This window comes from Aplysia californica, unplaced genomic scaffold, assembly GCF_000002075.1.
Source record: "Aplysia californica isolate F4 #8 unplaced genomic scaffold, AplCal3.0 scaffold00057, whole genome shotgun sequence".
Classification (NCBI taxonomy): Eukaryota; Metazoa; Mollusca; class Gastropoda; order Aplysiida; family Aplysiidae; genus Aplysia; species Aplysia californica.
In genome coordinates, this window is record NW_004797327.1 from 1126613 (window position 1) to 1131587 (window position 4975).

General features: G+C 36.8%; 1 protein-coding gene across 1 annotated transcript in view; it reads right to left on the minus strand.

Annotated features, from left to right (window-relative positions):
- LOC101857469 (pre-mRNA-splicing factor CWC22 homolog) overlaps positions 1 to 4975 on the minus strand; it is a 58736-nt gene that overhangs the window by 25124 nt on the left and 28637 nt on the right. The gene's annotated exons all lie outside the window — the stretch shown is intronic.

Below are 4975 nucleotides of genomic sequence, written 5' to 3' on the forward strand. Positions count from 1 at the left end.
CACACACACACACACACACACACACACACACACACATACACACACAAATACACACATTCACAAATAACCCATCGTCCTTTGATACAAGTACTGATCTGATTTGGGTAAATCATTATAATCATTGCAGGAGTAAGGACTATCGCTGTTGCATGAAGCCCAAAGCTTACCCACCCGCCACCCTCTTTGAAAAAAACCCCGCCTTACTGATCAAGCGAAACGTTACAGTGAGGCAAAGCCTGAGAATTGTGCAAATAGAAAGAATAATAACAATGATGATAATAATAATAAGAAATAATTTTAAAATACTAATATTGCCTAGGTATAGCTAATATCTATAAAATATATTATGCACAGTTATCTTGTAAAAAACATGCACTTATACAAATGTCGACACATCTATGTTATAATCCGTAGATTTAAAAAAATGTATATATATATATATCGTATAAATTCATGTAAAAGCAGTCATAAAAAGGAATTGTATAAAAACACTACATACGCCATAAACAAATCGGTATACATGTAATAAGGCATGTATTATTTTTCTAAAAGTTATAGCTCGAAAAATGGATCCTTACCATCTTTTTTGCGTTTATCCATTTTTTTTTGGTTTGTTTTTGGGACGGACCCTATAGCTCCTGAGTCCTCTTTGACTATCGCATCGATATAGTGGGGGGCCGTCAGTGTTTGCAAAAAAGCAGGACTTACTGCCAAGTGGTCAGTCCGCTAACGATTTATCGATTTTCTGTGATCGAGATCTTGTTTGGGTTTGGATTTTTTCCCGGTCAGGTGGAAGTGGTTTGGTGTTTCAGGAAGTCAATGGGTTAAAATGTGGGTCTGTGCACTAGAATGTCTGTGCGAGGTCTGTTGGGTGTGAGAAAGACAGAGAGAGAGAGAGAGAGAGAGAGAGAGAGAGAGAGAGAGAGAGAGAGAGAGAGAGAGAGAGGGAGAGTGCGAGAGAGGGAGAGAGAGCAAAGAAAGAGAGAACGATAGAGATAGTTTGTGTGTGTGTGTAAGTGTGTGTGTGTGTGTGTGTGTGTGTGTGTGTGTGTGTGTATACCTTAATAGCTAGGAAAGGAGAGAGTAACATGTGGGCTTCTGTAGATATCGATTGTGGTGGAGGTGTATGGGTGTGTGTTTGGGGGGGGGGGAGCACTTTAACATATTATTCTGCAGTATGATCAGGTCGTGATGCGAAAACAAAACAAGTGCAAGAATTTCGAGGGTAGTCTGGCTTGTCGAAGGAACGAATACCGAAGATGACCATTTTGCTGGACCATTTGGAGAAAGTCAACCAGAATTTTTGTACTCATCGAACCGAATTGGTGGAAATAGAGCTACTAAGCACAATAAATATATTTCCTCCGAAAGAAGGGGATACTATTATGTTTAGATAGTAAAACTAGTTACATAACGAAAGGGTTTTTTTTACTGCTCACTTATTTCATAATAAAACAATGGTTCCGAGAAAAATGGATGCTTATAAAGTTACCTGTTTTTGTATCAGAATAAGATCCGAACCACCTTTAGACTGTCCGAGACTTTAACCATATTCCTTCATTAATTTTGGCGTCATTTAGGTTGTTTTGTTTTTTGGGGTTTTACGCTTCTGCTTTTTTGTGTATGGGAGCTTGTGCATTAAACAAAATTAATAAATAATGCAAAAACTGAACACGAGACAAGATTGAGTTTCTTTTGAGGAAAGCATGCTTTTCAAACTAAATGTTAGTTGTGAATCAACTTTCTGTCGGTTTTGATATTGAAGAGCGATGTACTGTTCTTCTAGTTTTTAGTCGATGATGTTTTTGAGTAATGAATCAAAATTGCCAGAGGGTAGAAAATCACTGAATTCCATATTGTATTTTTACAATTCAAATGGACATCAGATACAGAAAGTTCAAAATATAAATGCTTTTTTTGTGACCTATATCTTAGAATTTTTAAAGTGCAAGTCATTCTGTTTTACTAAAAATAAAGCATTCGATATAAAATTGTGTATATTTTTATAAGACCGCCTTCTTGTAAATTCTGAGGTCACACATTGATCTCAACATGATAAGCAAAACAATATTTAAAATGATGTATAAGCATCAAATGAATGTACCCCCCCCCCCTCCTGGAAAAAGGAATAAAAATGGAATCCCCTGTTTCTGAACACTGGGACGGAAATTTTCCACATCTCAGTAGCCTAGCGGGGGACATTTCAAATTATGTTATCACGCCTTCATTATGATAAAGCCACTTTATTTTATTATCAGAGTACCAATCAATAGTTTCAAAAACCACATCTGCGAGAAAATCCACTGATAATTACAAGGAGGTCATACCTGAATTGATTAGACCTGTGATGGGATGAAAAGTTTCTATAATAGTTCTTTTGCAAAACTAAGGACAGATATTTCGAGCGTGCCAATAGTTTACTGCTGATTCCTAGTTATGGCGGACACCGCCATCCAAATAATGATATAAACAAAGTAAACTAGGAGATGATTCATTTGATTTGTATTATTTCTTGCATAAGTCCAACTGCTGCCAAGATGCAATTACAAAATGCGCATTTTGAGACGTTCCAATTAAAAAACAAACCAACAAACAAACAAACACAATGCATACCACCACCACCACCACCATCACCACCACCACTAATAACAACAAAAACAACAACGACAAAAACAACAACAACAACAACAACAACAACAACAACAAAGGATCTGTAGATGGAAGAAAATGAGAGTGTCGAGTAAAAATTCCCCCTTTACACCATAGATGTTGAGGTGGAAGATGTTACTGGCTGTAAATGTGTTTGTCGGATCGAAGCACAAAATTAGTTACTTGATTGTGCCAGAGTGAATCAGAAGAAAGGAGTTGAAGGTAGTCTCCTTAACTTATCGTGCAGAAAATCACTTACCCAACGGGTTGTCGAAAAAGGAATAAGTGCCTATTTCGCTTTATTGTTTGAAGTAATAAAAAACTGAGACTGATTCTTTTTAAAGTGAACCTCCCATAATAATAATAATATAATTAAAGGCACTGGAAAGTATTCACATCTATGCAATAGAGCTGCAGCTTTCTAATAGAGCTTTTAACATTAAGTAAAACCGTTATTTTTTATTCTTAAACTGAAGATGGTATCTGGTTCTTCTTGCCAGACGTTCCAGAAATATCCCATGCTTGGAGCATCATCAAATTACACAGAAAAAGTAGTAACACGTGTCTCCTCCATAGAAAGTTTTAACTCAATCAGGCATATTATCAAGCTGTTCTTTTCTTCTACTCTTCCATTCTAGTGCCAGTCTTAGATTCTGTGTACCATGATGAAAACCTGCACTTTAGAGAAAACCTGCTATTTTCATGCACATCCAACAATCAATTTTGTTGTTTCTAGTTTCGCTTGGGCGACCTTTTGATTAATGTCCTTTAAATTTCAATTTTGTCCTTTTTTAACTTTTGTTTAGCGTCGAGCAAACGGACTGAGACGGAAAGAAAATCTGACATTTAAAAATTGTCGCTGTGGGCAGGAAATTAGAAGAGCAATACAATTTAACTTACGCAACTAAAATGGCATATCATAATATAATATTGATTTGCTCTATTTTTGTCCATACAACCTTAATTGACTTCATTTGTCTAGTAGATGATCTTGTGGGATCTGTTCTTTTTACATTTTTGCAGGGTTTCTGTCAAAAACAAACCTATGGTTACGAACGAAAATTTACATTGAACTACTTTGCAATTTATTTATTATCAGCGAGCAAATAGTGGTCATGTCTTCACACCGTAAAACAGAACAAAAATTCGTCCCCCCCCCCCATCAAAAAATTAATAAAAAATAATTAATAAATAAATAAAAATCCCAGTAAAGAACGATCGGCCTAGAGGTGAACAAAACGCATTCACTGAGGCAAAACGCTGTGACTACACTCAAGTCAAAACATTCAGTGTCACGACACAGTGGAATCAGCCGCTGGTCAGTTTTTGAGCATATAAAACCAATGGTGTCATCATAAAGTAAAGCCTGTTCTTTTTTTCTTTCATTTGAAGAAAAAAAACCTCATCTATATTGAATAGAAGTCGAGATATTTCAATAGAAGGAAATATGTAGCCTGGTGTCAGAGGTCAAATTAGCGATAAAATGGACCGTTGAACTTTGGGGACATCCAAAGCTGCAGTGCTTTTGGAGACTGTTAATTTACTTCTTTTTTTTTTGCCTTTGATCAATGCTTTTCAGTAAATGCATACAAAAACATACCCCCCCCACCCCACCCCCGAAAAAAACACACAAAAAACAACCGCACACACAAACAACAACAACAACAACAACAACAACAACAACAACAACAAAAATTAAAGAGAAAAAAAATTGGTTTCTTCGAATTCATTATTTTGACAAGCGCCTGATTTCACTACGATGCCACAGGTTTGATCTCCACCCATTACTTGTCCCCCTGTTACGTCTCACAGAACTGTGAGGTCAGGCGTTAGCAACCACGGACAACAGATCAACAGCTATGTCAATAGCTTGTTGACGAAAATAAAAGTCTTCTCTAACAGCTCTCAGACGTAGAGAAAGACATACAGGCAGACAAACATACAGGTGAACAGAAAGGGAAAACATAGATAAAGAGTAAAGAGAGGTCGGGAGAAAGAGAGAAACACACACACACACACACACACACACACACACACACACACACACACACACAGAGAGAGAGAGAGAGAGAAAACAAGACAGAGACAGAGACAGAGACAGAGACAGAGACAGAGATAGACTTACAGACAGATAGACAGACAGACAGACAAAGATACCCAAAACAAATACTTAAACACACATACCTCTACAAACATACTTTTCCCCCTTTTATTTCGATACTAACACTTGCAATTAAATACTTTCATTTAATTTGTGTTGTAATCGAAAGAGAGAGAGAGACAGAGAGAGAGAGAGAGAGAGAGAGAGAGAGAGAGAGAGAGAGAG